Below are 25,701 nucleotides of genomic sequence, written 5' to 3'. Positions count from 1 at the left end.
CCGCTGGTCCTTAAGTATACATAAAAATGCAGAGTCTTTCTAACAAGGTAACTGCCATGTACTATGTATGAGCTTGCTGTTATTTTTTTTTTTCTCTCTCTCTCTTGCATAAAGAAAAGGGGAAAGGGGAGACATCCTAAGTAGGAGTTACTGGTTCAAAATCCCTCAAAAGCTGAGCTGGCAGCTGGAGTCTCTGTTTATAAAAAGCCAGGGCTGGTTCTGCCTGAGCTCGATTTAGATCACAGCATCTGGATTTAAACACAGGCAGCAGCAGGTTTCCAGGTCAGGATTGCTGCGAAGTGAAGACTGGAGCCCCCTTGCCAGCCTGATTCCAAACAGAGAGGTGCTGGAGGGGAGGGCAGCCCACTCCCAGCAGCCAGGGAGCAGCAGGCTCAGCAGCATCTGTATGCACCCATCAGCAAGCTCTGCGGGGCCACTGAGGCTCACACCTGATGGTCCTCATTCACCTTAGTCATGGCCAGGAGCCGCCCCTCAGCAGTGACTTCTTTCTTGAATGACTGTTGTTCAGATTAAATTACAGAATCTGGTAAGAAAATGGAAGAGCTCAGAGAGAGCGTGTACTTCCTACTATGAGCCTCATTTAACTCTGCTCCACTGCAGAGGAAAACTGGGTAAAGGCTGGGAGAGAAATGGAAACACTTTCTTTTTTTAAGTGAAGGAAAGAAATCTCAGCCACGGTAATTAGAAGAAAGGCTATGAACTGAAATCTGCAGGATGGAAAATAGTAACTCGAAATCCGTGTGGCCCAATTGAAATCTCCATCAGAATTCACCTTGCACCCTCCTTGATTTTCTTTGGATGTGATCTGTCTAGAATGTTGGTGATTCTGCAGCTGTACGTTTTATGTGTGATAAAAAAAAAAAGTCCTTACCTGCTGCTTTCTCTCCCTTCCCCGCCATCATCTCTCTCCTCTCTCTCTCTCTCTTGCCTCTTTGTTGTGAATGTCAGGGCTGGCAGTGTCACCCAGTCTGACATGATTAGTGTTTCTGACATTACAGCAGAAGCAGACAGAGAGCCGGGAGTGTGGATGGAGGGGAGAGGAGTCAGGATGCGCAGCCACTTCAAGGAGCCGAAGGGAAAAGAGGCTTCCATCCTTTCTGAGACGCCCCTTGATTGTACAGCAGCTTATAAACACCCTGGATTTTCCCTCATTTATCCAATTAGTCCCTCTCCCTGATTCTGTGGAGAGCCCCAAGGTGTAGATCTATTCTGAGAGATCAAGGCCAGTGGCCCAGATATCAGATAAGACAGAATCGGAAATCCAGCGGATGCTAGGCTGTGCGGTAACAATCGTGCACTGTGAGCAGGTAATGCTAGTCCACTTCACGTACTGACGCTCTGCACTTTGTCATCCTCATGATGTTACCTCATTAAAAGAGATAAATGCTCCACTGTTCTCCAGGCATCTGCTCCATGCATGCTCTTCTCTCTCCTTCAGCAGCAGGACTCTAAGCTGCTGTACATTAGGGTCACACTAAAATCCCAGGCAAGGCTTGTGTCGGGTGCTACTTATCAAGGCCTTTTAACTGTACTTTCTCCTCTGGATCCCTTCCTGTCTCCCCACAACGGACAAGCACAGAAACAAGACGTATGAAAAGAAACAGTTGTAGAAAGTTGTCATGATGGAAACTGCTGCGTGCCCAGCGTGAATTGGCCTCTGCCATGCCAACACTTAACTTACCCCCACAACCTGTGAGGCAGACCACATTCCATGTAGCTCCATGCTGAGCAACTTGCACACGCGGCTTAGGCAGTGAAGACAGGTGGAGCCCTGATTTGAACAAGGGTTGATCCAAAACAAGAGTGTTTTTACAGCCCCAGTTTCACCCGTGGAACAAGAAAGTAAAGACGATTGTAACTTGTTTAGAGCACAGGAAATGTAGGTGGGAGCCCCGGTTCAGCACTCTCATGCCCAGGAACCTGGTGCTATGGCAAAGCAGTGGTTTTGTTTCGGCCGCTTTCTCATTAAATAAAAAGGTAGCAATTTTCCATAATGAATGTTTTATACATTATCCCGTTGTGTATCAGGCCTCTAAAATACACATTATTAAAGTCTATTAGAGTCTGTAGTCAGCAGCATCACTAATGTGCCATTGGGGGAATTATCACAATGACACGGCATCAGTCTCTCACGAAATTTCAACTGTTAAATATTCTTTTTCTTCAATAACGTGCCTATTTTTAGCCATAATCTCAGCCCAGAGCTGTCACAACAAATTGTTTATGGGTTAGGTTTAGGAATAATAGAAGCATACATCGCCAGTTTCGCCCAGCACTTTTTTCCCATAATTTACCACAATGTCCCCCTGCTCTAATTAACCAGTGTTCCTGACCACTATGACATGTGTTGACACCTTCCCTCCCTGGCCAGGTTGGATCTTTTAATTAATTGCTTAGATTTCTGCCTAATTGAGCCTAGACTCTCAAGATAATGCTTATGCATTTAACTGTTGCATTAAGAAAAAAAAAAAAAAAGAAGAAAAAAGAAAAGAAACCCAAATAGACAAACCAGAGGGGTACAGAAGCCATGATTAATCAAGTCTAAATGTTTCCATTTATGGGTTGACACTGTCACTTACGTTTGTCTAGAAATGACTTTTAAACACTAAAGGGGTTTTGCAACATGCAGTTTTATGTATTCTAAGTGGGCATCTCTATCCTGTACAGTCCACGTATTAATCTTACTACACAGCATGAGGTTTTTTAAAAACAAAGTCAATGATCCATATGTGCTCCAAAGCAGGGTTCTGTGAGAACATCTAACAGAAATGGAAAACCTTGGGACAAAAGACACAGAAGAGTGACGGCTGATGGTCACACACTGTAAAGCCCCGGTGCCAGAAAGGAAGAGGGAAGAACTGGTCTAAAACTCCAGGCCCTGGGAGGAAAACCCTGCCTTGGGAGCAATCTCTCTGTTAGCTGTTTCCCCTCATATAAACCGTCTCACTGTTCGAGATGATGATACTGTTCGCAAAATCAGACAAATGAGTCAATATTCTAAAGATGGACAACCACATACTTACTAAGCAAGTAAACAATCATGTTCCCAATCACCAATTAACTAAATAGGACTTAACCTAATTATATCCATTACTGCTTAGTAATGAGAAGAAAAGGGCAAGACTGAGGACGGGGAGGGGAGACAGAAGCAGCCCTCTGTTTGATTCACAAAGGCCAAGATCACTAGCCTGTTACAGAATTCAGTAGCCACCAGCCTGACAAGAGACGGTAGCCCACAGCAAGCTTCCAAAGGGGCTCTGCACACAGCTGGGGTACCCAGACTCAGCGCCATACAGGGGTGCAGAGAAGAAGCCACCCAGTCAACATCCAAGTACCACAAGAGCCTGGCACAAAACTCTTCAGTACTGGGGTAGCAAAGCCCGTTTCTAATGAAGGAAAGTCTAGGCACTCCTCTTTAAATCCTCAGGGAATATGGACGAACAAGGTTCCCAAAGGAATCTGTACCATATGTGTGAAAGCACCACTCAGTTGTGAAGCAGTGATGGAGCCCCTCTTATCTTCAAGTGAGACCTGAAGACATGTAGCAAAGGCCTATCCCAGTTCACCACAAGCCCTTTCAGACTGTGGTTTCATTACGACCGTGACAATCGACTGCCCTTACTTTCTCTGGCTGCTTTCCTACTCTGAAACCATATTGTACCTCCTAACGACCAGGACTTTCCTTCACCTTCTCTTGCAGGTTTTGGGCACTAATAAGTCAGGCACCTGACTCCCTTACAAGGGCTCTCCTGGGTTCATGGGACACTGCAGGTAGTCCCTGCTGCCTCAGGTCTCCTGGGACCACACCGTCACAACCACTCACATAAGGTTCAGCTAGTTCAGGCTTTCAGTATCTACCTACCCCAAGCCCTGCAGACTGCCTCTAGACACAGCAGCAACAACCGTTCTACTGCGGCTGCTCTGAGATTCAGGGGAGAACCACGTCTCCAAGGAGACACAGTGCTCTACACAAAAGAGGAGAGGCCCAAACTTGGAGAAACAATTCGACAAAACTTAGGAAACAATTCTCTAAAATGTACCTATTCTACAGTCATTTTGCATGCACCTTAAAGCCAAGTACTGCCTAAACACAGTTAATTGTTTACAACGTGTCTCCTCACAAAGCCCCAACCAGACATCTTAGGTCACATAGTAAAACTTCCAGTGCCAGGAATGAGTTACATCCTGAGGAGTCAGGCATGGGCCAAAGGAGTCTAACAGAACCCCTTGCCCCTCACCTCCACTTCAAACATCACAGGCTGTAGCCAAGGCTAATGGTTACTTTCTACAACCCTACAGCTGAGGACAATGCTTACGACATCAGACACGGAGAAGGCAAGCTGGTGCTTAACTAGCGGCTTTACCACTACAGACTAGTGTTCGTAGTACTGGCAGGTACCCTGCACACTACCAGAAGAGAAAAAACGTCATTAAAATCTGCCAGCTACAAACCCTGTGGCCTGCAACAGTGACCCGTCTGCAAGAAATACTGATGCAACACAGACACAAATGTTATGGGAGTAACCAACCACTTTTTAAGTTGGATTTAAGGCCCGCTCCATGAGAAGGAACCCATACCCAACACTGCTAAAGTGTCAAAACAAACAACAAACAAACAAAAAACCCCAAACCTGAGACTAGATAGGTCATGGGCACAGGTAATATCTAATACTATTATTGTAACGTGGCAAAAAATGATTCCTAATGACACCAGTAGATCAGTGCCTTGCTCGACCCTCATCAGATAAACTACTTCTTGTAGTGATGGGAACTATCACAGAGACCCAGAACTGTAAAACAGGCAAGGAGACAGAGACTTTGGAGAAGTCCTAAATGCTGTCTTCATCAACCTGCTTCCTTCAAAGCTCAGGGATCTTGTGGACAAAGAGGTGGAAAGATTATAAGAGCCAGAGGTGATGACTCCAATGAAAGACTATCTTCCAGATGCAAGAGGACTGATGCACATATGGACTTACAGAGACTGTGCAGAACTCATTAAGATCTGCACAGGTTCAAACCAGACAGGATCCCGGCACTGAGAGGAGGAAATGGACACAGGGTTTAATGAAGAGGCGATCTGTGCTTGTTGTCTAGTGGACAGGGAAAATTTTCAGCTTTCTCCAGTGAGTGTCACTGGGTATATCAACCAAACTCCAGGGCAGGCCTCACGCCCAGGAGTAACTGGCCAACACAGAACAAACTCCATGTTGTCCCCCCCACCCCACCCTGCGGGCTTTTGTTTTATTTTGATTTTTTTTTTGTCTTATTGATCTTTTCTTGTTTGTTTTGATTTTTGTTCTTGTGGGGATTTTTTTTTTTTTTGAGGGGGGAGAGAGAAACAAAGTTGGGTGGGTAAGTAGTAAGATGAAGAGTATCTGGGAGGAATTGAGAGAGGAAAACATGATGAAGACATATTGTATGAAAAAATTAATTAAAAAGTACATATAAAAATAAAAAATAAAATAAGATTTGTGTCCTCTTTCCTTCAGGAAAATCAGCCGTCTACTGGATGAGATGGCCAATCCTTACTTTTTTGTTCAGTATTTGGAGACAGATTCCCCCCATGTACCTCTAGCTGGCCTAGAACTCAATATGTAGCCAAGGCTAGCTTCAAACTTGCCATCTTTGGCCTCCACCTCGGTGCTGGGATTATAGACATGCAACTCCGCACCTGGCCCAGTTTCTCTCAGAAAGGAATTATATCCCTGTCCCAACCCCAGTGTCACTAAATTTCCCAGTGTGATGAAAGTGCAGACAGTCAGGTGATCTAGTGCCACTCACTAGTCCGCACAACCTGCATTCGATAGTACTGGGTTTACCCATCACACATTAGTTTGTAAGCAGGTTCCTTCTTAGCCTCCCAAACTATGAAAATGAAGCTGTCAGAAGGACTAAGGGCAAGCACTTCTTAAGGATACAGAAGATACAAACAGAAGTGATGTCCTCGGTACTCCAGCCCCAGGATCCATCTTCTTGATGGAGGAGGTCTCCCTACACATACGACACATTTAATTCAGCTAATTGGTTCTTCAACTCTTGCCTCAAGATTCCTTTATAGGTTTATGCATTAATGGAGGCCCTGAAAATGTCTGTTTTTGTGGGTTATTCCTATACCTACCATATTGGAGATTATAACTAAGCCATATGAGGAACATGAAAACATAAGCACATATTCCAAGAACTGCCTGGATTATGTCACTACACAGTCCCCTGAAACACTGTCCCATGTGTTTGAGAGAGAAAGAATAAATGCTATCTTGGTGTCATTAAAATTGATCTTGGGGGTGAATCACTTGAAGGGGTTGAAGGGTCTCAGAGTCTCCCCTAGAGTTCCCAAATCTCAGCTTGAAACCTAAATCAACAGTATCTTTGAAGAGGTAAATGGAGAAATTATGTGACATCTACTTTCAAAAAGTGAGCCACTGAACCATAGGACCTCATCCTTACCTAGAGCATCTACCCCTTGCTGACAATGGATCCCAAACTGGTACTGGAACAGCAGTAATGTGCAATGCCCAAATCAAAGCTGATTTCTTCAAATCAAAGCTGAAGCCAACCTCTTTCTCCTTTGTTATGTATCCTCTAAACATCTTTAACCCACAAATCTCAAGTACAAGGCAACTAAAATAGTGTTTATTTTTAAGTATTTGCCTTTTCTGGCCATTAATGAAATGTACAAATACTTGCAGGAAAATTGGAAAATAGAAAATCTGGGGGAAAAAATGAGAAAGAAATGGATATATGTCATGTACTTACCACTACCAGCATTCTGGGTAGTGTCTTCTATCATGTATATTTTTCAAAAGGTGGAATTCATATCTTAAACATAATTTAGTGTCTTAAAAAATTGCTTTAACATGAGGAACCCCACATTGCTGAAGAAGAATTGAAAACATACATGTGAAAAGATACTGATATAATATGCTGACATGCACCTGCAGCCTTTCTTGTGGGCAGGCACAAATCTTTCTAAACAGGGACATAATAAGCAAAGCCTACATAATGCTATGTTAACTTGCCTTCCTCTCAAGGTGTCTGTTTAGGTCACTGAATACTCCTCCATGTGTCCCTGACTTTTATTATATGGCTCCACCACACTTACTACCTGAGAAAACGATAATATTTTGTCTAATGTCTTGGCAAAAATTTTACATACATTCATGGCAGTTTTCTTTGAGTTAATATTGTATAAATGAAATCTATCAGTCAAAGTTATGTGAATTAGGTTTTGGCATTCAATAATTGCCCTTGAAAAATAAGTTCTTTCAGTGTGTATCCTCAATTTCTACCTCTACTGAGTAAAATTTCAAATTTTGATCAGCTGTAATTTATTTGCCTTTCTTTGATTACTCTTAAGTTTAAAACTTTTCATGTTATTTATTTTCAGTTTTCCTTTATGGGTTTTATATTTCTGCTCACTTTATATTAAAGTAATTGTTTCATCTTATCATTTTTCTGATTTGTAATCACTATTAACAAATTAGCTATCCATCACATGCATTATGTATATGTACACATACTCACACACAGTCATACATACACACACTCACACACAGTCACACATACACACACAGTCACACATTCACACATACATGCATGCTCACACAGTCACACATATGCACACACACAAAACCTCAGCTTGTCTTTTAAACTAGTTAATAATATCTTTTGATGTAAAGAAAAAATGAGGTAATACACAGATAGAGCATTTTTTTAAATGTCTGCACCAGGAATTAAGAATGCCTTATTTCAAGCTCACTTAATGCTTACTTAGCTTTTCCTTCATGTTACTAGATTTTTTTTTTAAAGCTATAGTTCTTCAATTTCTGACCCAAAGAGGATTAGCTACTCCTCCCGGAAAATGGAAGTTGGTGCGGATTAAATAGAGGTTGGGCATCTGGTGAGGGCACTGCACTGAGGCTGTGCTGGAGAGGAACGAGGGGAGCTGCTGGCTTTTCTATCGCCCCATTCTTTGTCTGGACCAGCAGCTCTTTGCTTGCTCTCCAGCAGAGGACGTTTAAGCTGGAGAACCATTTCATATCAGGTTCATGTTTGCAGCCCAGGATGGGATGGCTCTCTCTACCCTTGGCAGAGTGGAAGTTCAGACAGCCTGTTCTTTTTCCTGATTGGTTTACTGTAAGCGTAACACAGAGAACTCAGGATGTGTGTGGGAATCTCTGCTGGTGCTCAGTAAAATGTTTTTGATAAATAAAATATAACTGATAATTTATAAATTATAAGATGTAGTTGATAAATTAGAGCCATGCCTACAACAAGGGCTGGGTGGATAAACCGGGGGAATGAATTCTGGATTTCACTGTGTCATGGTCTGTGAAAAGTAAGAAAGACTGCAGAAGAAGGGAGAAATGAAGTAAATTTCCGGTTTCCTTTTTAGTTGACTGTAGAGATATTGGCCTGAGTGTCGATGTGAAGCTGCTTCCGCCACTGATACAGCAGTGTGAGGAGCTGGGAACATTCAGAGAAGAGCTTGGGGATGGGGAGCGATTACTCCAGCAAGCAGCTGTGCACAATAGAGATCAGAGGCATTCCTAACCCTCTGCACGCTAGGGCACTCTGCACTCTTACAAAGCCATCAGAGCTGAGCCGGCCTCACTGGAACATGACACGGGTGTGGAAGAAGACTGTGTCACCGGTGAGGTGCAGAAACGGGGAGGGTCATTTTGTGTGACACCAGAAAAGGCATTTTTGTTTTCCAATCAGATGGAATGTACTCACCAACCCAAAGAAGAAGTCATGGGACATACCTTCATGAAAATGATAACTGTGTGAGAGAGTGATGGGCCATCACCTCAAGATTGCCACAGGAGGAGACCCCATCACTGTGGGTGCCGTTTGTGACCTCCGAGGCCGGGCTGTATGCAGTGAGGGGCATCACCCTGCACTGCTTTCCTCTGGGGATCCTGATTTTCCCATTTTTGTCTGCTGTTTTTTGTTCATTCATTTTGTTTTGTTCCAAACTACATTTCTTTCTTTACAGCCACAGCAGCACATACAGAACATAGATAAACCCCCAACATTCATCCTTGTAAGGAATATAAGTGTATAATGTGAGATGAGGTAGATATTTATAAACATCAGGAAAAATGATTCCAGAAAATAGAAAGGGTAAAGGCTTTTTATAAAATAAAATGTTAACTCCCAATTGTGAAATTTGTCAATCATCATAAAGATCGAAAAGTCAGCTTTAGAAAAATGCCTAAGAAAGTTGGAAAGATGGTCTTCCTGTCTAATGGGTAGGGGTGGGGTGTGGAACGGGTGTCCCAGAAAACATGCATCTCACAACTTGTTCAATGCGTAAGGCTCAGACTGTACAGCCACTAAGCCTGTTTTACGGTGGTAGGAAGGTGAGTCAGCATGAGGTAAGCTTTCTAGGGTGCACATCCAATGGACATAATCCATGCATACTAGCCTCAGGAAACGGCAGTCTGTTCACAGTGAGCCTAGGAATACCTTGTTCCCCTGTCTGCCCACAGTAAAGCAGAGGCATCAGCAGGGCCTCAGTATACCCTCACCCCCAGCCACAGGTAAGAAGGGAAAAATTGGAGAAATAAAAGCCCTACCTGGTGGATGCAGTTCACTAGCTACTAGGTGAGCCCCACGATCAAATTACTAAAATAAGCTAGCAATTCCTTGTGCCATGGGGGCCATTCCTGCTTTCTAGAGGGTTCAGCCCTGATAGAGCACAAAGAAAATCTGTCACCAGTGTCACCCTGGTGGCTCAAAGGAGTAAGAACTCTAGAACCCTGTGGCTACCTTCTGTCCTGTCCTTTCCCTAACTGAAATCATACTAGCTGATATTTGGGAAGGAAGGACAGAATTAGAGGATCTATCCAATGAAGAGGTACAGTTGTCTCCCAGCTTTCTAGGAACAAATCCACTTAGAACACCAGCCACACCCATAACCACACTTCCAGCATTCTGTTACATACCTCACTGATGAGATGACTCTCTAGTTTTATTGTATTGAGAAGAGCTATTTCCTCACCCAGAGAAAGACCTATCCTTTGTCTGATGCCAAGAAAGCCATAAAAAAAGAGAGAGAAAATGCTGACCAAGAGGAGTGGCACATCCAGCTTAATCACTCCTTCCAATTAAAATGATATAAAATAAGGCATTCACTGGGCCATTCAGGCAGAACACAACTTCCCAAGCACAGACACACCTAATGGTTCCCAAGAGTCTGCTTCCTAAGTGCACTCTAAGAGCAGGACCATGACATCAGTTGCTGAGATGTCCTGGAGGCAACTTGGAGCTGGCTGACGGCACGAACTGTGCGTATGGATCAGAAGTTTCCCAAGCACTGCCTTGACTTTCCAGTATACCAACCTCAAAATAACAGAAGCCAGGGTTTGTGGTGATAGACTTCTGTCTCCAGCCATGACTGGGGCAGAACTGTGGTCTGTCTTTCAAAACTCCCAAGGCTGACTTCTGAGCCTGTTAAAAGCTAAGTACTTAAGCTTGGATAGGGACCTGTGGGGGACAGTGGGACATCCATCAGGAGGCTTCCTTTATTTTAGTGCGGAGGGTGGGGGTGGGGAGGGGGGTCAGCTCAGTCAAATGTAAAATTCTCCCACATAATTGGTTCCGTTGTTGTTATTTTGTTCTGGTTTTCGGGCCCCTTCAGATACTGTAGCAGCCACAACCTCCTATTAAGGTGCAAACACTGAAGGGGCCTTAGCTCTTCCCCACCCTTAGGAAGGCAAGAATGGACTAAGAAAAATCCCCTAGGGGTGGCTTTAGACCAGGGACTCAGCAGGTTAAATGCCTCTTCTGCAGTCAAGACCAAAGCACCCCTAAGTCTACCACAACCCATACATTATGTCATGAGATGTCTGTTTTTCTAGAAACCTCTCCCCTGTTTGACATCCATTTGTGGCTCAAAAGCTGGCCTTCCCTCCATCACTGGGCTCATGCATGGCCCCTGGCCTCCACTTGTGTAGTTCTCACCAGAGGGGATCTTTGCCAAGGGACACGGGGAATAAACACCAGGGGACAGTTTTTGTTGTCATGACTAGAACGGGAAGAAGGGGATACCATGAGAAAATCCTCAAATGCAGAGGACAGTCACTCACTACAGAGTTCTCTTGTCACGGTGCCACGTGTCATGGAGAGAGGACTCTGCTCCAGCCATGCCAGACAGCTGCTGTTTCTGACCATACCAGACCTTCTCACATGCCTTTGTGCCCAAACACAGGCTTTGCCCTTTAGCTGTAGCGCCTACTTCTACCCTGGCTGCTCAGAAAATTACCATTTCCCATCCAGGTTCCAACTCAGAATTTCACCTCCTCTGTACTGTCTCTCCTGGATCACTACCCTGGTTTGGTTTGGTTTTGTCAACTTACTTGACATAAACTAGAGTGGCCTGGGATGAAGAACTTCAGTTAGGTCAGTCTATAGAGCATTTTCTTGATTAATGGTTGATGTGGGAGGGTCCAGCCCATGGTGGGCAATACTTGTTCAGGTAGCTCTGGGTGTGATAAAGGAGCAAGCTGAGCAAGCCATGGAAGGAAGCCAGTAAACGGCATTGCCCTATGGTCTCTGGTTCTGTTTCTGCCTTGATTTCCCCTGCTGATGGGCTGTAAGCTATAAGCCATATAAATGTTCTCCTTCCCAAGTCTACTTTTGGTCAGTGTTTTATCACAACAATAGAAAGCTAAGACTGTCACAGATCTGACTGTTTCTTCTGTGCCTACAGAGATTCTGGTACATAACTTATTAGAATACTCAAACCTGAAATGGTCTGCCACCTGCTAGCAGTTCAATCCAAACCTTATTCATCACTTATCCCTAATGTGCCCATCTGGTAATCAATTGCTATTCTGCAAATCAATCAGAGAACAAATGGAAATTTTGCACATACTTGCTAGACTCGCTTGCAGCTATGTCTAGGGATTAACAGTGTCCCAACATTAAAACTGTGGCAAATGTTTCTAAGAGGCCTGTAATACAGACAGGCACTATGCAAGGCAAGTGGTACATGAATTAGTACATTTCACCCACTATTATTATTATATTACATGTAAGAAAAGAGAGGCATCAAGAAGTTAGGTCACTTGCCTGAGGTCTAGCAGAGCTGATAGTCATCTCAGGAAATCTAGCTCTACAGACTAGTTCTTCAATAGTCAGGTCAACACAGTCACACAAATAGTCAACATTTCAGCTATCCAACACCTCTGGAAAATGCAAGAGATACTCTAGAGGACCACAGAATCATGAAGTGTCCATCAGCTCCTGCACCCTGCCTGAAAGATGGCTTATGGAGATTACACGACCACCCAACCTCTAAAACTGTAATGGCAAGAAAAGCAACCTCCTTGGGCCATTGACAGACATATGTGCCCAAGAAAATCATGATACAGGAAAATTCAAAAAGCATATTCAAAACATCCCTTACCTTGTTCATGCTGCAGTGATGGGCACAAGGGATCAGACATGTCACAGTGTGAAGCAGCTCCTGAAGGTCCTTCTTGTTCCAGAACCCTCACTTCCTGAAGCAGACAGCTGCATTATAAACACAAGCAAGAAACTCATTAGGCCCAGGAAAACTCAGTGAAGTTCCTCCCGTGTCCAGCAGAATTGTCTGCCATGACTCTAGCCACTCATGCTATTCAGCTGGACAGCCACATGGACCTATTGAGCCCTGGGTTCTCAGGGCAGCAGGGAAGGCACCGAGGACAGCACACAGTAGTGCCGCTCACATTCTAGCTTCTTAGTGTTCTCAAGGAGATGAAAGCCTAAACCAAGAAATAACTCGGGAAACTGAGGGCTGTTTTTAAACTTGTATACAATTTAAATTAAAATAACAAAGGCATTTAGTAGCCACCATATTGGATAGTGCAGGTCTAGGCAGTCATGTTTAGAGTCCCAGGGCATGCCCGTGGCTCAGAGGACTACATACCATGGCTACAGAGCCATAGGGACAAGGGTATTCTTTGAAATAACCAATTATTGAGCACTGACTAAGGGCTAGGAGCTGAGGCACTGGTGAGCAAAGCCAACGACTTAGGAATTTCTAGCTGGTACTTGGATATCTTTAATAAAGGGAAGAAACCGTTGAGTGGCAGCAGTACCGTGTGCCAGACCTTAGTGCCCTTCCCTACCGACCCCAAGGAGTTGAGGAACCAGTGGGCAGAGGTCAGAGCCCGGCTGCATCATCCTCAGGACTGATATGTAGAAGCTCCTTGGCAGGTAACACTCCACCAAGGATTTTAAGAAGTTGGTTTGCCATCAGCCAAATGAACAAAGTAATCCAGTACCCCCACACCCCTCCAAAACCAGACTAAGGATCTGTTTTGGATTGTGCTATTGGTTCTTTACAGAGTTTTAAATTATTTTAATTAACTTCACATTTTGGAATAAAACTGTGGTATGGTTCCAGGGCTTTTGGTTTGTCAAATATCAAACGAAAACAGGAGTAGATGTGTGGCTTTTTCCCTTGAAAGATGGTCACAGAGCTACAAGAGGAAAGCAGTGCACTGTCCAGTACACTGATAGTGCATCATCTCCTCAGAGGCTGCATCTACAAAGTATTTCAATGTCTGAATCTTTCTGTGAAAAATGGAATTAGAGACTTAACTAGAACTATAGTGATTTAATAGTAAAAATCACAGACTCTCAATGGCCCACCACAGCCCCTTCTGTTCTTAGTCCTCTATCTTTGTCTACTGAGAATACACATTCACTGAGGCCAGGATGCAAGGTGCAATGCTATATTCCCCATACTGACACTTTCCATACTATGAGAAGTATTTTGCAATTGTGTTTTCAAAAGGTAAATTCTTTTTTTTTTTTTTTTTTTTTTTTTTTTTTTTTTTTTTTTGGTTTTTTCGAGACAGGGTTTCTCTGTGTAGCTTTGCGCCTTTCCTGGAGCTCACTTGGTAGCCCAGGCTGGCCTCGAACTCACAGAGATCCGCCTGGCTCTGCCTCCCGAGTGCTGGGATTAAAGGCGTGCGCCACCACGCCCGGCTCAAAAGGTAAATTCTTAATCTGCATATACTACTATCCAGTGTACATAATGTTATATACCTTTTAAAAAAATAAATAAATAAACCAGGAGAGAAGGTAATGCCATTGCCAATCATGGCAGACAGAGATTTGAAAGAAAATGGCATGCCAGCCTCAGTAGAAACACACCTTAGCAACAGTACTCAAGGGAGGATCCCAGCACCCCATCTCTGCAGGGTGAGTCCACACAGACATCTCCATAGGTACGCAATGTCTGGGCAACAGTGGCTTCAACGGCATAAAAATTCAGTATCCAATTGACTAAAAGATGAATGAAAAATGATGAAAAATAACTGAATTACCAGAAGCAGTGGCTAAGGGATTTCTGACCTTTAAAGTAGAAACTCTATACATGTTGTTTCTTACTTAGTACATGTATTGATCCATTTCAAATCCAGCCTATCACATAACTGGAAAGCTTGTCCCCATTCCTTACAGAGATGTCTAATGTCACAAAATGTCACTTTATTGTTTACACTGGCACACAGGAAATGGCACAATGTCTTAACTGACAGACAAAGATGCTCGGCCAGCTACCAAATAACCCAGCTTTTATTCCCCACAGTCCTCAATCCTTGGAATCTGAACACACGGTTCTCAGTAAACTAACTGTCCTGTCCCTCCCTGTTCCTCCCTCAGGTGTTCTTAGGTCATCTGCATGTACGCCATTCTACAACCAAGCCAGACTAAAACTTCTTTGATGGACATATAAGTGACATAGAGAGTTCTTTACTCTCACTCATGAACACACTATTGACATGGGATTGAAAACAATCTTGATAACTATTAGCCTTAGAGGTTTTTTCTTTTCTTTTCTTTTTTTTTTTTAAGGAAAAATATTTTAGTGCCAGGGTTTAAATCTTTTTTTAAAAAATTAATGTGTGTGTGTGTGTGTGTGTGTGTGTGTGTGTGTGTTGGGTGGAAGGAGTGAAGAGCATGCATGTACATATGGGTGCCCCTGCCCATGCATGCACATGGCATGCACACGGCTTTGGTGTCTTCTTCAAGTGTTCTACACCTTCTTTTCTGAGACAGGGTATTTTACTGAACCTGTTGCTCACCTATGGGCTAGAATGGCTGACCAGCGATGCCCCAGGTCCTCCTATCTCTGCTGCCCACCGCTGGGATTAAAGGTATGGTCTGCAAAGCACTGCCATGACCAGCGTTTGACATGGGTTCTGGGATTCTAACTGAGACTTTCATGCTTGCCCAACGAGCACTCGAGCCACTGAGCTGTCTCCCTCCCAGGGTTGTAGATTTTCTTCAACACTTACTGGGAAGAACACACAGCTGTTTAGTAGTTACAAGTATACAGTGTGTTTTCTGATTAATGCTCTCAGTCCTGACGTCAATGTAAGAGAGTTTTCCTAACCAGACACAAGGATGTGAAAAGTCCTTTGGGTCATGCTATAATAAGCTGGAGACTCTGGGCTAGAGGTGACTTCCTTTTGAGATGCTATGGAATTTAAACAGGTACAAAGAGCAAAGTAAACCCCACATGCTCTCTGCCAATAAAATACATGCACACATGTGTGTGTATATATATGATATATATAATATATATGTATATTATATACATCATATATATCATATATATGACCACTGCTAATAGAAAATACCTTGGTGAATAGATGACACTTTTAGAAACTGGGTCAGCTCATTTGTGGACAGCAACCAGAAAAATTGGCCTTGTTCTATCAAATATTCCCATCTCTGCTGAAACATGGAAAACCTGGCTGTCCCACAGTCAATTTGCCTATGAAGCAGTACAGAAAGGCCTACAGCTTAAAAACACAACCTGCTCTCTTAAGTACAAACCATTAAGACACAACCTGCCCAAGATATCATAACAGAATCAAGGGTGTCTTCACTCAATTTCTAAATATTTTCTTTTTCTTTCAAGTTGAGATCCTCTTGTATTGAGCAAAATTAAGTAGAGATTTAAAGGGTGCCTTTAGGAAACCAATCCCATATGCCATTGTGTTTCCTAGTCAGCTGATCCTGACAAAACTGACCCACTGGTTAATAAAGTCTGTGTTCAACCCTACACAACTAAAAGGCCAATGAAACGTAAACCTTCAAGGTGAGTAGAAGAAGTGGGAATGAGCGTGAAGGATGGGGACATGGCAAGTCTAAGAAGAAGGCAGGGGAGCTGGGCTGTGGCTCAGCAGCAGAGCACCTGCTCAGGATGCTCAAGGCTCCAGGTTTAAGTCCCAGTTTCAAGGAGGGAGGAAAGGAAGGAAGAAGGTAGACAGGTAGTGGGTGGGGTTGAAAGTTTCCAAATAAGTGAAAAGTAAGGATCAGGTAAGCAAATAAAACAGCACTGGCAATATAGCCAAGTGCCCCTCACCAGCCAAGTCCTCTCTATGGTGGGGACTGGTAGATTCAGGTTCTTGGTGAGAATCCCACATCGGGTGGCATTTCTAGGGTTATATACGCTCATGGTTTGGGCGTCTTGGGCCTCAGCAAGTGGGAGTTGGAGAAAGGTGAAGACTGGGTCTACCTGTTTCACCACTATTTACCAACAACCTCCACCTACAGTGAGACCTGTTTCACCTTGGATCACTGCTAAGACGCTTTGAGGTATGATAAGAACAGAATAAGCCAGCTTGATTCCATCCTCCTTCCTCTAAGGGAAGCTTAAGAGTGTCAAGAGCTGTTTCTTTGTGTGCCATGTCTTGGCCCTTGAAAAACGCTGTTGATACTGACAGTTGAGAATGGAATATGCTGACTCGGGCTTTTCTCCCCTCTCTAATGCTCCTCTCCCTCCCCAAGTGTTTATTCTAGAAGCCTTTTGTAATCTGTCTCAAAGCTGGGTAGCTCAGGCTCTCCAAAGTGATATAGGCCAATGCAAGCAAGCACCTCACTATTCACAGTGTTAAAGATGTCCCTTGCTGGCTTTCAGATGCCATGTGCCCTGGGACCTTCGTGGATTCTCTTGGCCATGCTTTTCCCTACACTACACTCAGCAGTGTAAACAAAGAGCTAGACTTGACAGATAGACCAAGAGCTTCGGTAAGAGTGACTGAAGAATAAAAAGATGAGAAGACTTCAGAGAGAAAAGACAGGACACTCCTGGGGAAATGCCTCAAAATCCAGGACTTAGGAGCCTGGGCAATCAGAAGAGCAGGTGAGAGAAACCTTTAGTTGCCCGTTTTTAGGATTGGAGTACTTCACATGTTTCTTCAAGTCCTGACAGCCTTGAACTGGAATCCATGTGCAAAACTAGATGAACATAAATCCAATTTATTCCAGAAATTCTAATAGCTCCCTTCCACTCGAAGGAACATGGCGCTAGAATTAAGTACCCAAAGAGGAGGGGAAGATCTTTCCCCATGACACCTCTTCTGAGGCTGCTTATTCCATTGTTCCTGAAGAGGCAGCGAAACAAGGGGGGGGGGGGCTGCCTGAGGACTGTTTGCAGGAACTTCTGGGTGTGTAGCTGTTTCTTCAGAGCCACAGTGTTCTCACCAAGCCCATCCTGAGGCAGCAAGCAACCCCACCACAGCGCTGACCAAGAGCCTGGCAAGGTCTGCCACCCGCCTTGATGCCTGCACCCATCCAAAGCCAGAGACAAGAGCACCTTTCTACAGCTGTTACCATGGCTTCTTCCCCGGGGCCGGGTATGTGACTGGAAATTAATATCGGCATTTTAGCTAGAATATGAACTATAGTTCAGTAGGAAATTGTGACAAGGAAGAGGAAACAAGCGACTTTGTGTTATAAAGAAGGGATGCCTGCTGGTAACAAAGAAGCTGCTCTGGATGTCAGACAGAAAAGAACAAAAGCCACTGAGAAGCAAGAGTGCCAATACTTCCACACAACCTTTCCTGGTCCATACACTTGTGACTGACTTCCTGTGGTGGTAAAACTGCCAGGGAACCAATGCTTAGAGTCAGGCAGCCACTACCAAAAGCCAATCTGTCTCTCAGTGGCACTGAAGATGCCACCTGTCCCAGCTGCATCTCCTGCCGTATTGACTGTCCAAAACAAGAATCCAGAAGGAATGAGAAGAGCGAATGGTCAGACCATGAAGACGCCACCGAGTCTGCCACCTGGTGCCTGTCCCAGCAAAGAAGGAACGTAGCACAGGTGTTGCAAGTTCATGAGATTCATGAAAGGAAGGAAACAGTATCACACAAAGCAACTTCCCTGTTCAGTGTTAGAGACTTGTGTTACACTTTGAAATCTAGGAGTGGGCTACAGGGGGCCAGTGCACATCATCTACTACCCATGACCTTGGAAGTCAGCCAGAGGAGTTTCCATTTCTTTACATTTCCAAGGGTGGAATTGCTGAGCCTGTCCGTTGGCCTTTCCAGAGCTGCGCTACTGCGGCTTTGTGGGACAGAGAAACCTCTGAGGAGAGCAGCCCAAGCAGGGCCTGATGGGTGTCCTAGTTAGCTGTGACCATCAACTTGACATAAGTCATCGGAGAAGAGAGCTTGATTGCGGAATTGCCTACATAAGATGGTGGGCATGTCTGTTGGGGGTTGTTTTGACTGTTAACTGATATAGAAAGGCCTACTCCACTGTTTGTGACAGCATCCTTAGGCCGGAGACCCTGGACTGTAGAGGAAATCTACTTGAATATAAATTGGCCTTCAAGCCAACTAAGAAGCAACACCCTTCATGATTCCTGCTGCATTTCTTTGGCTGTAAAGGGAGTTCCTTGGTGGGAGGCAATATCGTGTGGAATAAACAGCTTCCTTCAGTGATGGACTGTGACATGGAATTTTAAGTTGAATAATCCCTTTCCTCCCTTTATGTTGGGTTTGGTCAGAGTGTTTTATCACAGCAAAAAAGGAAATTAGAGTTGTGGGCAATACAGTTGATCTGACCTTCAACTGTCTTTCGGCATGTGAGTGGAGTGTGTGATTAAATCTTTGTCATCCCCACCCCCACCCCAAGAGTGGAGTAAATTCTATCACTCATAACTGTGCTAAGGGCCAAATGGCATAACATGAAAAAAAAGTGCCCAACATGCAGCACTCAAATAAGATAGAGCCTTTTCTCTTCGGTTCTCTGGCCCCTACTCAGCACAACTCTATTCTGCAGAAAACTGCCAAACAGGCAATCACTTTCAATCATCCTATTGGATTATAAGTGTTTCAAAAGAAAATAACTTGTCTGGTTTGTGTAGCCCTCACATTCACAACATTTGTTGACATTGCCTTATGTAACAGGCACTAAGTAGTTACACTAATTTAATCACAATCCTTAAGGTAATTTCCTTTGATTTGACATCAGCTGAGCCCATTTTCCTTTATTCTATCATCTTCTAATGTTTTAATATTAATATCTATTGGTAGTCTTCATTTGGTCAGAATATATTTCAAGACTACATGAAAAATAAGAATAAAATATTGAAGAGTCTTCACCTAAGAAGTATGGCATCACTTTGGCCAGCAGAGTTCTGTTTTCATATTGCCAGGAACATCATTTTTTTTATGCCTTAGAAGAGGAAGAACAGAAGAGATTCCATTACCCTACTGATACACAGAGTCCTGCTTTAATTTTAGGAGCTCTAATTCATGTTTGTCAATGGTACATACCACTGAAAGGTGTATCATTGGTGGCTGTCACATGTACTAAGAAACTCTCAATCCATCTGACTATTTTAGATGGAGAAGCCTGAGTTTCACTCATCTAGGATGAAGGTTTAGCAACCACACCTGGCTTACCAGGTGTGTTATCTAGTAATTTCCTCCCAATTACATCATTCCCATCCGAAAGGAGGCTCCTTGGAGACTAGGGAGATAAATGAGGTTTACAAGGCTCAGGAAAAAAACAAAACTCCTAAGTTGTAAGAAGTTCCTAAAACTCATAAGACTCACAAGGGTCTTCGCAAAGGTTACATAAGCAATGACTTCTGGGGAGAGGAGACTTTTGGACAAGCTGAGCTGCCTGCAAGTCATGAAGGGAGCTGAGCTGCCTGCAAGTCATGCAGGGAGCTCCAGGGATGCAACTTTTCTTAATCATCACCTATGCTGGGGTGGGCTTTCTGGTGCTGCAGCTACATTTGAGTCATCCATGCTTCTGTAACTAACCTGTCTTAGTCACTCTTCTATTGCTGTGAAGAGACACCATGACTAGGGTGACTAATAGAAGGAAGAGTTTATTTGGGGCTTACAATTTCAGAGGGTTAGAGTCCATGACCATCATGGTGGTGGGGCATGGTAGCAGGCAGGCAGGGATGGCACTGGAGCAGTAGCTGACAGCTCACATCTTGACCCACAGGCACCAGGCAGAAAGAGAGAGCTAAGTGGGAATAGTGTGGCTTTTGAAACATCAAATCCTGCCCCCAGCAACACACTTCCTCTAACAAGGCCACACCTCCTAATCCTTTCCAAACAGTTCAACCAAGAGGGAACCATTATTCAAATATATGAGCCTATGGGGGCCATTCTCATTCAAACCGCCACATAACTTCTCACCTACATTCATGTTAGTAATCCCAATAAACACACTGTGCACAAAGCTAGCCTTGGGTAGAGTTGTTCTTCTAGTCTGCTGTCAGCGCTGTATCTGGAGTGAACAGACTTGTGCTCATGTCTCCCCAGGAACAGTCAAACAACACATGCAGACAGACTCCTAGAGCTTCCTTCTCTTTTGAGGGTTTGAATAATTCAGGCAAGTCCATTTTCCATGATTTGGTGGAAATCTGAAGTAACAGTATCATGAGTAGTTACTTCCAAATGACCCACCGAAGAGGGAGCGATGTCACAGGAAATCAATGGCAAGCACCTCTTTGAAGAAGCCAAGAGGCCAGTTGACTCTTGGATCAAAGGTCACAATTATAGGACCTGTTTTCTCTCGAGCAGACCTGGACAGCAAGCTGCACAGAGAGGCGAGCAGCTTAACAGGAGATGGATACACAGCTTCAGTCTGCCCACTTTGGAAGCCCAGCACGGTTCTCCTGTCTTGCTTCTCTGGGAAAAAAGCTTTTGTTGATTCCCAGAAGAGAGCTCTACTTGGCATGATAGGCTCGACTGGAAGACAGCCTCAGAGAGGATCTCTGAGTTTGCCTCAGCGTGCCTGGGGCTCAGAGTCAGCAATTTTCATCACCAGCTTCATCGTAGCATGACTTGTTCTCTCTGAGACGTTACCACGTGCTGGGGTGTAAAAACTAGTCCACAAACATAAGGTTTGCTTTGACCACAAGCACAAATGCTTCTGTACGCTGGACTTTCGAAATCAATACAGCTTGTCACCTACCATGCTGGCAACGAAACTTCAGGTTTATTCACACATGGTGCCCTGGAGCTCCATCCTAGTCCCTGAAAACTTAGAAGACATTCTTGCTGTCTGACCATCCCAGCCCCTAGAGTCGAGAGCTGACAGCAGTCTCTACATCATCACAACTGATGGCATTAGGGTCTTCTGTACCTGGAGCTTATATACTTGAAAGTATTGTTTGTTTTATCGAACACATAAGGTTCCATGTGCATGTGGAGGGAGGGATTATGCAAAAGTGGTCCAGCTTGCATCACTGAGTATATACTAGGCTGCCGGAAATGCCCTAAAATTCAAGTCTGCCATAGTTTATGTCCCATATGTGTCCATGTAGCTGCTGTTCAGGCTAGACCAAGTAATATATTCGTTGTAGATTCAGCTGTATTGCGACTTACTCTTTAACTCTTCATCCTAATGGTACCGTCAGGTGAGAAATATCTTAAGAACAGCTCGGGCCTATCGACCATCCTTAGCATCAGCCGTCTAGGCAACCGTTCTAAGGAAGCAGGTCATCTTTGTGCCCTCTCGGTTCTGTGGAGAAGCAGCTGCCTTCTATTTACTTCACCGTGATTTACAAGTGGATGACGGGATGCTAATGGTGGGATAAGAGGGAAGGGGTAAGAAACAGAGCAAGGCTCAGTCACACCACTGTGTCACCAGCAGGAACTGTCGGGCTTGGCTGCACGCTGCAACAGCAGCTCAAGGGACTGTCAAGGACACAGCCAGGCCACATCGTCCCTCAGGGCCCCTCTGATCTCATTAGAGCCGTCCTGACCAGGCCTCACAAAACAAACAGGAAATTTACGCCTGCCCCTTGGTGGAAAGCTGCACTTTCCTTCCTACGGAGACCACAGCCGCCAGCAGGGAAGGAAAGGAAGGTTGCTCCTGAGAAGCCTGTGTCTGCGGCCTTTCTCTCTCTCTGAGGTGGCGTACAAAGTGGGGGAGCTCCAGGCCCCAGCTCTGTGCACTGCTACCATGAGACATTTCCTGGCTGCTGATGTCAACATTCCAAGGCTCGGCCAGTAGGGCCATTTCCTCTGGTGTAGCTTTGGGAAAGTCCTGTGAGGCAGCGCTGAAGGATTCCACCTGCTAAGGCCAGCGGACAAGAGAGGGGCTGTTCTGCAAGAGCGAATTCCAGGCCTCAGTCGTGTGTGTGTGTGTGTGTGTGTGTGTGTGTGTGTGTGTGTGTGTGTTCTCCCTAAAATTCTGTTTGCTACCTAGAAAACTTTACATACTTTACATAATCTGGTATTTCCATTTTAAATGACAAGAGAAGGGTGTAACCTGTGAGTTACAGGCTCAGTATAGATCCAACACATGCTGTGGTGCGAACAAGAAACGACCCCAGAGCCTTAGGCGCTTGAACATGTGGTCCCCATTTAGCCACACTGACGGAGAGGTGTAGGCAGTACAGCCTTGTTGGAGGAGGTGCATCGCTGGACGCAGGCTCTGAAATGAGAACACTTCCATCTCTTCCGGTCTGCTCTCACTGCTCCATGCCTGTGGTTCAGGAAATGAGGTCTCCGCTTCCTGTTCCTGCTGCCATGCTGTCCTCATCATGATGGACTCTAACCCTGGAGCCACAAGCTAAAATAGACTCTTTCTTTCATAAGTTGGCCTTGGTCAGGGTGTTTTATCATAGCAAGAGAAAAGTTACTGCTACAGGATGCATGAGGCTCTGGGTTTAGTCTCCAGCAGAGTACACCACACACAGACACAGACACAGACACACACACACACACACACACACACACACACACACACACACACAGAGACAGAGCAGAAAGAGATCACTTTACATCCTATCTCACAAGTGCTAAAGGCCTAGTTCCTGAAGCAAGCAGTAAACTGTGAAGCTGAAACGAGAAGGCAGAGTGGTACTTCTCAGCCAGGGTGGCAGTGTTGATGCTGTCCCATTGGGGATATTTATGAATGTGTGGAGACATTTTTGGTTGTCTCTATAAGGGGAAGGTGCCACTGACATGTGGAAGACAGAAACTTGCAAAGCTGCTGAAATTCATACTCTCCCACCTACAGGACAGTGTCCATAATCATTACCTGGTCCAGACTGTCAGCAATGTGAATCAGATGCTCTGACACAGAGGAGGCCTCAGAGGCACAGACTAGCGTTACAACAAGGCCACTTCAAAGGAACAGCAATGTTGCTGTTATGTGGTCTGGGGTTCCCGAAATGCACAACCACCACAAAACTGTCCTCATTCTCTCTTCAAGTCTAACAATCCAGAGCTGGGCTGGACCTCAGCAGAGTGATGGAACTGGAGCAGCATGGAGGAAAGTGAAGGGTGTGAACGATAGAGCATTTTATCGGCAACCTTTCTAGCGCTGTGTTCATCCAGGTGAGGGTGTATCTGAATACTCAAGTTCACTGGTGACTAGCAACAGCAGGAATGTATGAGCTGATTCTGGAATTACTGAAACCACACAGGCAACTTAAACATATTTCCGTCTCCAAACACTGGCAAAATGTTCCAACTTTTAAAATGCTAACAAAATATGAGGAGCCATGGTGACGTTGACCTACATTCTAGGGTGGTTAAAAAGGGAAAAAAAGCTACATAGTGGAGTTGAAAATAAACGCAAAATTGCAGGGATGCTTCCTATGAAGTTACTCATGCTAAGTATTTTTGAAATGCCCCTCATTTCTAATTTTCTGTTCCAGTTTCCACGCATTTCCTATTCTCTGCATAGCACGCTTCCTAACATTTGAGAGAAGAATGTACATTTAGATAATTTGGTAATTTTTCTCTTAGGAAGCATTTTATTCTTTAAAACAAGGAAAATTCCTGCAGCCTTGTAAATGAGCGAGTTCAGACTTTATGAATGAGCGGGGACAGTTCCAGTGGGCTGCTTTAAAGGCTTGTGGTAGAAAGAGTAAGCAAAACTGATTTGTGAAGTTAATACAGCTTCCCACAATTACCATTCCAGCTTTTCTTACTGCCCAAATGCTAAAGGAAAACAAAAGCCATGGTGGGGGAAACGGTGCCCTCCTTGGCACCTCAAAATTGTTGCTCAAGCCACCTTGCATGGAAGCCATAGTAACGACTCTATTTTACCTACCGTAATTATGGTATACCTCGCAGCAATTCGCCACAACATCCACTTTCCTCCCTCCACTCAAGTCCTGCTCAGCGATCTCTGGAAACTATTACCCAAGAGTCCTGTTCCAGCTTTCTTTCCTCCTCTCCCTCCTGTGTGTCCTCCGTCATGCTGGCGTCAGGACAAAGCAAACTTGTATTACATCACAGAGCGACTCGCTCTCTCTAAACCAGCCCACTGGCCGCTTACTGCTACTGGAACCAGCACTGTCAGAGTGTAGTCTCTGCTCTGGGTGCTGCTTTACAAAAAGAAGTGTCCCCATATTCCTTTCCTCTGCTGAAGAAGAGGGGAGCTTCCAGCCCGGCTCCACCCATGCTGTAAACTAGACGTTGCCTATATACAAGGGACTCTAAGGCATTCCTCAGTCTAGCTGTCTGCTGCAAAATTCCTGCACTAGGCAGCTAGCAAGCTCCCCTGGCTCTTCCTCCTTTCTGCTTTGAGCTCTCTCTCTCTCTCTCTCTCTCTCTCTCTCTTTCCACTGCCTCACTGTGTTTTTGTGTAAATGATCTCACATGACTCAACAAATCCATCTGCCTGAAGCAGGCCAAGTCTGGAGCCCTCCCAGGAGGGAGGAGAAGAATTGCTTTGTGGAAAGGACCTGGAGCGCTGCCCTTCCTCTGGCTCAAATTACCCGCCTGTCAGGCCTGACGGATCTGGCTAAAAATAAAAGGAAGCGGGCTGTGAAAAGCAGATGAATGGGCTCAGCAGCTCCTCAGATAACACAGACCTGCTGTTGCCCCGCAGCTTCCCAAACAGAAACTTCAAATGTGCGACCTCTGAGTGCAGTGAGGTGGATTCCAGGTGAAGGGGCTGTCTGGCCCACCAGAGTGGGTGACACAGCCTGGATTTCCATTTTAGTCCCTCCCACCCTCCCTCTGCGTGTGTGTGTGTGTGTGTGTGTGTGTGTGTGTGTGTGTGTGTGTGTGTGTGTGTGTGTTAGAGGAGGGAGAGAAGGGAGAATAGAGAGAGACGTGTACAAGAAGGTTTCCCAGAAAACAGCTGAATTCGGTGGAGTGAAGGCTTCCCACGTCTTAAAACAATGTTGTTTCCACTACATAATTCTCCACACCAGACATTGTCAGCCTCCCTCTGATGTCACTTCTCCATTCAGAGCCTGCAAAGAGTTAAAAGTCCTTCTTGTAAGTGTATGGCCAGCGCCTGCAGTGGGTATTAAGCACTTAGGTTTGCGATGTAATGACACACTGTAACAATCTGTAATATGAAACATCAGCAAAGCTCTGGCTCTGAGGCTCGCTCTCCCCACAATTAGCCATATGTTTGGCTCCTCGGATAGCCAAGCGGGTG

At 44.7% G+C, this 25,701-nt stretch overlaps 1 protein-coding gene across 2 annotated transcripts in view; it reads right to left on the bottom strand.

Annotated features, from left to right (window-relative positions):
• Positions 1 to 25,701, bottom strand: part of Bach2 (BACH transcriptional regulator 2) — a 347,663-nt gene that overhangs the window by 251,513 nt on the left and 70,449 nt on the right. The window contains exons 1-2 of one of the 2 annotated variants that reach the window (XM_076564020.1): positions 14,176 to 14,779; positions 12,437 to 12,543 (exon numbers count right to left, since the gene is read on the bottom strand). The gene's annotated coding sequence lies outside the window, so the exon portion shown is untranslated. Of the gene's footprint in view, positions 1 to 12,436; positions 12,544 to 14,175; positions 14,780 to 25,701 lie in introns of those variants that run through there. The other variant, XM_015994181.3, reaches the window with a different exon arrangement.

Source organism: Peromyscus maniculatus, chromosome 2 (genome assembly GCF_049852395.1).
Source record: "Peromyscus maniculatus bairdii isolate BWxNUB_F1_BW_parent chromosome 2, HU_Pman_BW_mat_3.1, whole genome shotgun sequence".
In the NCBI taxonomy this organism is placed as follows: Eukaryota; Metazoa; Chordata; class Mammalia; order Rodentia; family Cricetidae; genus Peromyscus; species Peromyscus maniculatus.
The sequence above is the reverse complement of the archived record's forward strand: the minus strand, read 5'-3'. Positions and strand labels throughout refer to the sequence as shown.